The 12,681-nt window shown below is 41.0% G+C and overlaps 1 protein-coding gene and 1 pseudogene across 3 annotated transcripts in view; one reads left to right on the forward strand and one right to left on the reverse strand.

Annotated features, from left to right (window-relative positions):
- Mast4 (microtubule associated serine/threonine kinase family member 4) overlaps positions 1–12,681 on the forward strand; it is a 415,893-nt gene that overhangs the window by 72,183 nt on the left and 331,029 nt on the right. The gene's annotated exons all lie outside the window — the stretch shown is intronic.
- Positions 8,831–9,224, reverse strand: LOC150064343 (large ribosomal subunit protein eL27 pseudogene; annotated as a pseudogene).

A 12,681-nucleotide genomic window follows, 5' to 3' on the forward strand; every position in this document is an offset into this window, starting at 1 on the left:
AGGATACTTGCTAAGTAAGGAAATAAATCTTTAGTGCCCATAGGAAACAGAAAGGAGACCTATCAGAAAATCATTTTCAAGAATCCCAATTCTCTCTACAGACCTTTAGGCCAAGCTTTGTAAGGAGGAAGATGGCTGAGATGGTCTGAGGTGATGCCCTGCCCTCCCCTCCCTTCCCTCCTCCTTCCCCTGCCCTTTCCCTTTTCTTCCCCTCCCCTTCCTTTCCCTCCCCTTCCCATTAAATCCCTTCTCCTCTCCTTTGCTCCCCTCCCCTTCCTTTCCCCTTCCCTTCCCCTTCCTTCCCTTCCCCTCCCTTCTTCCTTTTCTTTCCCTTTATCTCCCCTCCCCCTCCGCTCCCCTTCCTTTTCCCTTTCCCTTTCCTTATCTCTTTTCCTTTCCCTCCCCTTCCTTCTCCTCCCCCTCCCATCCTTTGCTCCTTCTTCTCTCCCTTCCCACCCCTTCCCTTCTCCTCTTCTCCCTTCCTCTTCCTTCCTCCTTTCCCTTCCTTTCTCCTTTGCTTTCCTTCCCCTTCTCGTCCCTTCTTCCCTCCTCTACCCCTCTCTTTCCTTTCCTTTCCTTCCCTTCCCTTCCCTCCCCTTCCCTTTCCTCCTCTCCCCTCCTCTCCTCTCCTCTGTTTTCCTATTGGGGAGCCAGTCCTGTGGCTTGAACTCAGGGCCTAGATGCTTGCCCTAAGATTTTCTGCTCAAGGCTGGTGCTTTACCATTTGAGCCACAGATCCATTTTTGACTTTTTGGTGGTTAATTGGAGATAAAAATCTTATGGGCTTCCCTTCCTGGGCAAGCTTTAAACCCTGATCTTCAGCTGTTTAAGTAGCTAAGATTACAGTTGTGAGCCATGAGTGTCTGGATGGATGGATAATATATATATGTATATATACCCACATATATACATATTTATAATAAACTTTATTTTCACCTTTACCATTTTTGTGTCTTGTGCGAGTTCTTTTATTGCTATATGTAAGAATCTGAGGTCAACTTGGCTGCCTTTAGTTTCTTGGTAATGTATTTGGTGCATTAGCTGGAAAGTTAAGATTGTTTATTTTCTGACTTGGATTTACCAAAAAATAACAAAACCACCTTTGTTATGGGCTCGAACATGGATCATTCAAGCTAGGAGTCCCAGTGTTGCTTCTCTGCCATCTTCATGTGCTCATGAATGTGTTTGCTCTTTGCCTAAAACTCAGTAGTGGATCATCATGAAAACACATTGTTCTGGGCTGGGAGTTTGGCCTAGTGGTTAAAGTGCTTGCCTAGCATGCATGATGACCAGGGTTCGATTCCTCGGTACCACATACATAGAAAAAAGCCAGAAGTGGTGCTGAGGCTCAAGTGGTAGAGCTCCAGCCTTGAGAAAGCCCAAGGACAGTGCTCAGGCCCTGAGCTCAAGCCCAGGGCTGGCAAAAAAAAAAAAAAAAAAAAAAAGAAAACACATTGTTCTGCTCCTCTTCATGAGACTGGCTGGTGACGTTGATGTTTAAAAAACCTTTCAAATAATATTAATTCCTTAGAATAATAATATTATGATTTATGATATGATGTTTTCATTTATCTTTCCTGGAAAGAAAACACTTGAGTCTTCTTGGGATACAAAAGTCAAGATAGTAGATGGTAAATGAACTCTTGGGAAGTTTGCATTTGTAACTTATTAGGAAAAGTGTAGGTCTATTTGAGTAGTTAATTTTTATCCCTTAGATGGGTTCAGTTTCTGCTTTTAAGATAGAAATGAGGCTGTTAGGCTTCCTCACCCACAAGCAGTAAGGAAATTTCGTGTCCTTGGAATCACCTTTTCAGAAGACAATTTATTTTGTGCCCTAAGTATTGTTTAGTTTTAGCAATAACAAAAATTGTAGCATTTATTATTATCATTATTATTTACTACTACTACTACTATTTTCAAGATAGTAGCGCCCCACCCCCCAAAAAAGATAGTAGCTCCTCTTTTGCACCACCTAACTCCTGTGTAGCTAAGAAATCACAATACTGTCTTTGTGGGAATACCAGTGCAATAATAGTTCTCCAAGCTTCTCTGGTTTCTATCTTTGACTTTTTTCAACTCTTTTTCCTGTGTTCATTCTACCCTAGTATACATCTAGAGTCTCAGCTTGCTCTCTTCTGTACTGGGAACGCTGGATTGTCTTGTATGCCAGTAGTGAGACTTCACCAATCCATTTTGCTTCTAAGCCCATACTTTGACCATCTTCTGCTTTAAAACCCCATCTGACTTGCCATCACTCACTCTGAGGCAGACTGAAAATGCTCACTGCACTCTCTAATTTGCCCTCAGTATACCTTTCCAGTCTTATCTTGAAATCTTTGCCTTTGAAAATCCTGTCATACCTGGTGATTCCTGAGTTTCTTGCATCCTTTTCCTATTACCTTCCTCCTCCTCCTCCTCCTCCTCCTCCTCCTCCTCCTCCTCCTCCTCCTCCTCCTCCTCCTCCTCCTCTTTCTGGAGTGGTAGTTTGGACTGGATTTGCATTCAGGGCCTCACCCTTGCAAGGCAGGTGCTCTATCACTTGAGCCATACTTCTTGCTCTTTTGCTTTGTTATTTTTCTCAGATAGGGTCTGGTGATCTTTTAAGCCTGAAGCTGGCCTTGAATCACAATCTTCCTACCTCTTCCTCTGTTGCAATTAGGATTACAGATACATACTTCCATTCCTAGACACATACCCCATTCCTCGGGCCTCCTAAATTTGCTAAGTTGCTGGTCTTGAATGAAAATTCCTCCTAATCTCTATCTCCTGAGTTGCTGGGATTGCAGGTGTACACCTTTACACAGAAGCTGCCTCTATTTTGCTTCAATACTTTCTGCTTTTAGTAAATTTTAATTCTTTTATGGAATTTTAAATAAAACTTAGATAATTTTTACTGCATTCCAGTCTGATATTTATAATAGTCCATTGTCCATTTTATGTGCATATCTATGCCATCATTTATTTACAGTGATTGCCTTTATTATGGTTTATAATTCTTAATTCTGCGTGTGTACTGGGGCTTGATCTCAGGGCTTATGTACTGTTCCTTAATTTTTCCACTTAAGACTGGCAATCTGTTTGAGCCACCACACCTCAATTTCCGGTTTTTTGGTGGTTAATTGGAAATAAGAGTCTCACAGACTTTGAGCCGCTATCCTCGGATCTCACCTTCCTACTCTGAGTAACTAGGATTACAAGAGTGAGCCATTGTCATCTGTCTATAATTCTTAAATTTTTAAAAAAATTTATTTATAAATATCTAGTGAGGATTGATGATACATGTTTAATGACATTTAACAGCCTATAATTAGCCTGTTATTAGAGTAAGGTTTCTTTAAACATGCTGAATCTTTGTCCACACCCATAAAAGAGAAATGAATACTTGATGTGGTCAAAGGCTAAAATAGAGTCAGTCCTTCATTATGGAGTCCAGTATCTAATACTCCTTAGTTAACCTTTATTCTTTTCTTTTATCATCATGAAGACTTGAAGGATGTAAATTTAAGGAATTGCATATGGCTATCCAGTGAGTCCAACCAATAGAAAAGATGTCATTTACAACTTGCTAAGTTGGAAGTTTAAGAAAGATATTTTCAGATATTGGCAAGTTTAGGGGATGATGCAGTACCAGGGGCTAGAAGTAACCAGAAGCTCTTACCATCTCTAGGCTGAAAGAGAGAAAGCAGAAGAAGCTAATAGGATCTGAAGACAGAGAAGACACCCATGTGACTTTTCAGGGAGGTGCCCAAGGAAAGATAGCTTAATCTTCTTTTCTTTTTTTTTTCTTTTCTTTCTTTCTTTCTTTTTTTTTTTTTTTACTTTTGTCGCTTGTGGGTCTTGTTGTGGGTCTTAAACTCAGGGCCTAGGTGCTGACCTTGAGTTTTATCACTCTACCACTGAGCCACAGTACCACTCCCAGTTTTCTGGGGGGTTAAATGGAGAGAACAGTCTCACAGATTTTCCTGCTTGAGTTGGCTTTAAACCACAGTCCTGAGATCTCAGCCACCTGAGTAGCTAGGACTACAGGTGTGAGCTACAGGTACCTTATTGTCTCTTGTCATTCTGAACTCTTGCCTCATGAGCAGAACCCACTCCAAAGCCAGAGGGTGCGGGGGAGGGGAAGCATGAACTCCAGGGCCCACGATGGAATGAGAGCTGGTCTGGATGGTCTGTAGAAGACAGTTGACCACAGTTCATAATCAACGCAGATTGAACTGCCCCTTGCTACAGCATCTGCCAGGCAAAGATGATGTTCAGATTGTGTAGTACACATCACTGGCACCTGAGTGGAGTGCAAGAACTTGAAAATATTTCATGCTGCTTTTTTTTTGTTGTTTAAAAAAAAGCACAGCCGCCTCCCACCACCCCCCGCACTGCTACATACCATTAAATAATGATGATGTAGTCTCTCTCTCTCTCCCATGGGTCTCTTGATCCTCAAGGAAAAATATTATTTCCACACCCCCCCTTGTCCACGTTAGTGCGTGGTTCTTGTTTGCACCACTAATGCAGGATGCCCGAGTGGCAGGTGCTGGGAGCGGTGTCAGCTTTGAATTGCTTGGCTCTGCAGATCCTGTGCAGGCCTGGCACAGAGCAGTGTGTGAGGAGTAGCCCAGCAGACTTCTCACCATTCATCTCCCGCATTCCTTGTGTCTGCCTGCCAGCAGGGCTGGGTACCAGAATGCAGCCTGCCTGCCCCGTCCATCATCTCCAGCTCCCTTTGGAAACCTCTTTGCAGAATTATAACCTACCATTATGCCCTTGGCTTTTATTGAGAGTTGATAAAAGGAATGACTGAGAAAACACCTTCCTGTTTTGTGTGAAAACCTCCCTTGAAAACCCATCCGTTTGACTGCCGACTGTCTCTGGTATGAGGTCCCATGATAGATTAGCTTCAAGTTCAGCTGAAGGACCGTCCCTCTCTTGGAAAGCAGAGTTGCATCTTTCGGTTCAAGAGTGAGAGCTATGTGACTGGGCTATCTTCCTTGCTGTGCCTTTGCCACTCACAACGGAATTTAGTGTGCAGTCCCAACAATGTTTTAGATAACGTGAGCCATCACTTTATCCTCTAGTCTTCACTTCTTTCAAGTGTTCTATGGTTTATTTATTGTACCTTTGTAAAGATTATTTCAAGGAGACAAAACTCTACATTCAATAATGTGGAATTTAAGACAAGGCAATTACCTAAAAGGATGGCAGGAGACAAATAGGCCTATGAATCCATGAACAAGGTAAACTATAAAAACGGAGAATTAACATGATGTTACAGAGCTCAGTATGCACTCAGCATCCAGTCACTTTATTGTCAACACCAGAATCTAACAAAATCAAAGCAGGGGCTTGCATTTCTGAGAAACTTGGGTTTCACATCAGTTATGAAAAACTTCCCTTTTTCAAGTACCTAAGAAATCCTGTGCTTGTCTTAGAAGCTATCAAAAGGTTGGCACTTCCAGATATACCTATGGGAGAGCACGCCACTGCCATGAAAACCATGCTTTGGACAAATGCTTAATGATACAGTGAAAAGCTGATAATACTATTGTCATGCGAGCCACGAGAGCAGATCACTTTGCATGATGCATGGACAGTTCTTTAGAAAGTGGGCTGAGTTGCCTCTTTTATTTTTGCTCCATTATTTAAGAAAAGCCTCTCTCCAGTTCTTAAAGTTCTTAAAGACTTTTTACTTGAATATTTTGGAGCTAAGAAACTTGGGTTGGCTCTAATGTGACACAGATTTTAAAATGTGGGGACAGTGCCCTTTGCTATTGCTGCCTCCTCCTCCTTATCTCCCTCTTCCTCCTCTCCCACTCTTACTTTTTCATTTGAGACAGTCTTACTATACAGCCCAGGCTAGCCTAGAACACTAGGTTCTTTTGCCTCTGCCTTCTGCCTTTTGCAATTACAGGTGTATGTCACCCTGCTCAGTCCTGCCTGCCCTTGGACCCACCGGGAGAGCTCTCTGTGGTCTAGACAAAATCCACATGAATTGAGTTCGTATCTCACAGGAGGTGTCTAGACAGCATTGAGACCCACTATCCTCAAAGGCTGAGGTGTCCTAGTAACACGCAAGTTGCGTAACATACAACTGTGTGTCTCCAAATGTAGGACTCCGGCCTCCTTTAGTACAAGTGCAGTATGAAGGTGGGTTTTTTGTTGTTGTTTTGTTTTGTTTTTTGTTGTTTTTAACGGGGAGGCAGGTAGGTGCTCATTGTATTGTATATTTTATTTTATTTTTGAATTCCCAATTGATAGTGGTGTGAGAGCTCCACCATTTACCCACTCACTTGGGAGGGATGATTCTCATAGCAGAAGCATTGCTAGATTATGACTCGTAGGGCAGCTAGAGCACTGAGAGTGTCTGGGGCAATTTCCCAGGTTGACAGTTGCTGCCAGCTTCTCTTTGGTCAGCATGAGGAGACCACTTCAAGGGCATGGCGAGACACTGGCTTGGGCCCTGGGAGCTTCCTCCTCATGCCAGAGATAACAAATGCCTGTGATTTGGAATTGAGCCCTTCTCATTGATTTCGCTTAAGGAACGTATATATTTCAGTGCTCAGAACATTCGTTATTTTACTTAAGTTATGAATGTGTCTGCTTTTGGTTCAGGAAGTCAAAGGCACATCTTTTTTCTTCTAATCACAAATGCTTAATAATAATGATGAGAATAGCATATATTGAACACGTTTGTGTCACAAGACTGTGTTGTATCCTTTACACACACACACACACACACACACACACACACACACACACACACACACACACTTTTGTGCTCCCATGCTCTAGCAGCATAAAAATTATAAAGACTATGGTATCAGTCTGAGATACTTAGAGAGTAGAGGGAGACAAGCAATTCCAAATACCCTCGGCTGCAACCCATCACAGGGAGGATGCAGGGTCCTTGGGAATGGTGTCAGGAGGGTGTAGAGGAGATGTAGGTTTGTTGGATGGGAACAGATGCTGGTTAGGCAAGATGAGCCTTTCAGGCAGGATGGATTACCTGTGTGCCAGTTATGGAGGGTAGAGAGGGTGCATTCTTCTCAAGGAGTTCTATACAATGCATGTGAGAGGCAGCATCCCAAGAAGGATGCCCTAGTAAGGAGGTGCTCAGGGCCTGAGATTGTCAGAGGCAGATGGAGCCTGGATCAAGGATCTGAAGTCATCACCTTTAACAAAAGACATTGGCCTAGATATTGTCCCTTAGCTTTTTCACTCAAGGCTACTGCTCTACCACTTGAGCCACAGCTCTACCTTCTGATTTTTGGTGGTTAAATTGGAGAGATGAGCCTTTGGATTTTCCTGCGAAGGCTAGCTTTGAATCACAGTCCTCAGATCTCATCCTCATGACACATCAGTATCCCAGCACCTCACCAGCTTTGATAATCAACCTAAAATGTAAATAGAAAGATGACATATTTTCTCTCCCAGACTCAGATGGCTATGAGAATGGTTTTTAAGAATCACATCGTAATGTAATGTATACTATAATGTCTATTTTGTAGGAATGGTTAAAATTACATAGCAAACAGAGTAGTTTCATGGCCTTGAAAATAATGTACCAGTATTGAAAATATGTGTATATATATATGTATATGTAGTTCTTTTTTGTTTCTTTTTCCCCCCCAAATTGTTTCCAACTTTGACAATTCGCCTATAAGTCTCATTCCAATACAATTTTGAAAAGGCAGAACAAAACCTCTCAAAGTAGAGGCTGTAATGGAAAAGCAATTCGTTCTTAAATGAAGATGATGAGGCTGGTACCATACTGCTAGAAACACTGAGTGAATTTAAACACAAGTGAGATTACATCAAATTCAGTCAAGAATTTTCTTCCATTTGAATGGAATGTCTGCAAGTGAAGATAGGGATTCAACACAAGGTGGCAAATGAAATTGGATTGGTTTGGAGACATGGTCACCAGTTTTGATCTGAACATGTGTGTATATCCAAAGACTTTCAGTCTTTCTTGGTAATAATGACAAAAATTCCTGATTTTTGTTTTGTCAGTCTGAGAAGTCCAGCTTTATTTGTTTGTTTGTTTTTTGTTTAGGCCTAGGGTTTGAACTCAGAGTTTGGGTGCTGTATCTGAGATATTTTGCTCAAGGCTAGCATTCTACCACAGCTCCACTTTTGGTGTGTTTTCTTTTTTTTTTTTTTAATAGTTTATTGGTGATAAGAGTCTCATGGACTTCTTTGCCCAGGCTGGCTTTGAATTGTGAATCTCAGATCTTCTTGAGTAGCTAAAATTACAGGTGGAACCACTGGCACATTCTCCTGTTTTGCTTTTTTTATAATTGTTCAAATAGGATCTCATTTTTTTTTCTTTTGTTTTTCCTTTCCTTTCTCCGTCCTTCCATCCTTCCCTCTGATCATAATCCTACTACTCTGTCTAGCTGGGATTGCTGACCTAAACTGCTACTCCTGGCCTGTTCTTAAGATAGAGTCTTACTTTTGGTCTTGGCTGGTCTTGTGGAGACTCATTCTAGGAATGCGCCACGAGGCTCACCCTGAATATTTTCAATTGAAATTTCATTTTTTGGTTTTGTTTGTTTTCTGGTAGTGCTGGGATTTGATTTCAGAGCCTTATGCTTCTTAGGCTGGCTCACTGAGCCATGCATGCAGCTGCAGCTGTTTTTTATGTTTGTTTGTTTATTTATTTATTTATTGCCAGTCCCACGGTTTGAACTCAGGGCCTGAGCACTGTTCTTGGGTTTTTTTTTCCCTCAAGGCTAGAGCTCTATCACTTGATCCACAGTACCATTTCTGGCTTTTTATTTTTCTTTTAGTGCCCCCACTCCATTTTTTAATGATGGAAACAAACAAAAACCATCTAAAAATGAAGCTTGTAGAAAAACCACTTGTTCTTGCCGGTCTTGTATCTTTCTTTAAACTTGACCTTCGCCTCCCATCAGGAGCTGGGTCTCTGAAGACATCCTTAGTGACCACAGTTTTGTCCAAGGAGATATTCACAAAGTACCTTGTGGGCATATGGTGATTGTGGTTATAAACCTTCCCAGAAGACTTGATCTTTGATCTCTTGGTGATCTTCTTCTTGCCCATGTTAGCTGTCAATCTTTGGGGATAGCGATCAGTTCCAGCCCCCAAAGCATGCTATAGGGGTGGTCTGTGGTGCCATCATCCATGTTCTTCAGGATGATGGCTTTGTGTCCGGAGTAGCATCCAGCCAGGATCAGCACTTTACTGGGTTAAATGAACTTGCCCATTTCGACAGTACCCAGTCAGCCTCATTTCTGGCTTTTTCTATGTATTTGGTACCAAAGAATCAAACCCAGATCATCCTGCATGCTAGGCAAGCACTTTTAGTACTTGGCCAATCTCCTGGCCCCCTGTAGTTATTTTATTATTGGTTATTTTTGAGACAGGGTCACATTTCCTGCCTGAGTATATACCTAAGTGTGATGTCTATGTTAAGTTTCCTCTCATTGCTAGGGTATTAGGTTCATTCCATCACATGTAGTACAAATCTAAGAAGCTTTTTGGCCTGAGCTGACCTCAAAGCAAGATCCTTCAAATCCTAGTCTCTCAAGTGGTTAGGATTAAAGTCATGAGCTATGAAAGGCTTAGAAAAAATCATATTAAATGAAGTAAGCCAGACTCAAAGGAACATAGGCTCAATGGTTTCCCTCATTTATCATAATTAGTAGAAACCTTGGACTCTCCTAGCAGAGTTACAATAGAACAAAACCTAAATACATAAGGCCATATAGTGTGATGCTAGATGAAATGACCTCCAGGATATAGAGACTTTATATAATGAGTGATTGTTGTCCTTAATGTACTATATCTCTCATCTCTTTTGCTGTCCCTTAGTTATCTCATATTGTTACAGTATTTCACTTTGTTATCTGATATATTGGATATATGTGTATTTGGTTATTTGAAATTGGATAGGGAAGGAGGAAAACAAGATGAGGGGCGAGGGGTGTGGGAGGGAAATGGGGACCAAGACATGAGAAACGGTATCATTGTATGTGCAGTAATGCACCTTCTATCTGGTGAATATAATGTAACCCTTCTATTAATTACAATAAAAATATATGGAAAAAAAGTCATGAGCCATGGCTTTGATTCAAAAGAAAAGGGGGAAAAAACCTAGTAGTCAGTTAAAAGTAGGTGTATATATATATATATTACATTTATTGTGATTTCTGTTTTCCTCTTCTCAATGATGAGCTAGTAATTATTTTATATTTTGATGGCCTGTTCTCTCAATTTTAATAGTACAGTGAAAAGGTTGAATAATACCAATGATTTGATTATTTATATTTTTCATTAAAACTGTATTCCAGATATAAATTTTGCATGTGAATTGAGTTTGAGAGTGGTGGGATCCGTGTTTCTGGCTCGTAGACAGACATGTCTTACTTTATGGTGAGATCTCATGCCTTTTATGAAGGGTGTTTGTGAGCATCTCACTCTCACCTCTATCTAATCTAATGATCACCTGAAGAATCATCTCTAACAATCATCACACTGTAGATAAAATCTGCAACATGCAATGCGAACATTCAGATCATAGCACTGATCATGGCTCAGTGAGTAAAAGACGCTTATTACTATATTTATTATATGTATTTCTTCTTTCACTTGCATCCCTTTACACTCAGTTCTTTTTCTAGTTCCTGAATGCCTATTATGAACCAAGCATTACACCTTGCACTTAAGACTTCTCAGTATGCAACTGTTTTTATTAAAGGAAATAAGAAATACTACAGAGGGCAGCATGAGAAGGAACTTAGTTCTGCCCTTGAAAAGGCATAACATATTGAATATATTCACATAGGAAATACTTGTATATTATGTACAACGTGTTCCTCTAGGCATTCAAAAAGTCTTTGAGGTTGGAGATTTGGAGTGGGCTGGAGCAGCTAGCATGGATCTAGGGTAGGCTTTTGATCCTATAGCCACAAAAATGTACTTCCCAGCCATTCATGGATTCCAAAGTCACAAAATGTTCTTTGCAGCCCTTCAGCCCCCCAGTGTATGACAACTGAAAAAAGTCTGGGGTCATAGAGGGTCTCATCTAGACATAGTGTCTGCATTAATTCATTCTGCCTATGGGCAATGCCATCTAAAATGCTTTAGTTTTAAATGGACAGATATCACCACATTTAACCTTTGTGTAGGTACTGGAAAAATGTTTTGTGTACATTGGCTCCCAGTCTTCTGATGTGTTTCTGTGTATATGTCTAAATTCTTCCCACTTTTTTGAATAATGTATTTCACTGCCCTGTTTTATTTCTACAAGTGTGTTCACTGACCACATGGGCTGCTACTACACTGTATGCGCCTATTTAGAATTTGTTCCATAGCAAACTGTGTCTTCAACATACTGGTTTTGAAATGACTTTGATGTGTATCAGCTGGAATAGGTTTTGAGCTCCTTACATATTAACTTGGGAATGCCACTTTTCTCTAGAAGCTAATTGACTGATTTGGAATGGAGGCAAGATGAGAATCTATACATTTGACCAATTTCACAGAGCTTACCTTGCAACCTATTGAAATGCAAATCCAAGCCATGCTTCCAGATTCCCTGAGAATTCACACATTCAGTTCTTTGTTTTCTTCTGAAAAACAAATAAGCATTCAAAATTCATGCACATTCTATTATTCATGTGCTTTATATTTAGGTTCCGCTGGTGTGTCTAGATAAATCTTATCACCATTATTTAAAATTTCATGAATGAAACTTTACATCTCTAATACCACACTGTCTGAGACAACTTTAACCAATCAAAATAATTTGAAATGTAGCACTTAAATGAGTCCTTGGTGTGTGTTTCAGGATGTGCGTTTACATATACTCCTATGTCATTGTCTTATCAATGCTGTCTACATTTAATCTCCTCTCTGGAGAATGGGTGAAAATTCAAAACAAGTGTATGTTGTTTTGCCTAAGACACCCTGATTCCTTCATATGTGATACTGGAAAGGCTTCCATGAGAAAGAGAGAGTTGATGTCAATGCACTTTGTCTTTATGTGATGGCTGTCACATTAGTGGGCCTGAAGGGAACTGCTCTTCTCTGTGCTGTCCATTCACCTGTGCCTTAAGGTCATACATCACTGTTGATTTGTCAAGTATCTTGGAGAGAATATTGTGTGTCAGTGAGACATGTCCTGTCAGTTGATGTGCCCTATAATTTAGCACTCTGGGAGCAGTCAATGCCTTCATGATCCATGTTCTTCCTAGGCATGGTCACTTCCCCTATTAGAAAGGGAGGATTGTGTTCTTAGCTGATCCACGACTCCTCTCTCCCAGTGTCTGTCCTAGTGTGGGTTGGGATCTTGTGCTAGCCTTTTTCTTTTCTTTTTCTGTGTGAGTCCTGGGGCTTGAACTCGGGGCCTATACACTGTCCCTGAGCTTCTTTGTTCACGGCTAGCACTCGACAACTTTAAGCCACAGTGCCACTTCTTGGGTTTTTGGTGGCTAATTGGAAAATCTCCCAGATTTTACTGCCTGGGTTGGCTTTGAATCTCGATCCTTAGATGTTAGCCTTGTTAGTGTCTAGGATTATAGGTGTGAGTCACTGGCACCTGGATGGACCTAGCATTTCTGATAAAGCCTTCAGTGTGTGCTAAGGCTGACTCTGCCATGTTAAGCTTAGAAAAGTGAACACAGACTAACGGAAGTTCTTTCTTCAGCCTTGTATCTCTGC

Source organism: Megascapheus bottae, chromosome 4 (assembly GCF_031878675.1).
Source record: "Megascapheus bottae isolate mThoBot1 chromosome 4, mThoBot2.hap1, whole genome shotgun sequence".
In the NCBI taxonomy this organism is placed as follows: domain Eukaryota; kingdom Metazoa; phylum Chordata; class Mammalia; order Rodentia; family Geomyidae; genus Megascapheus; species Megascapheus bottae.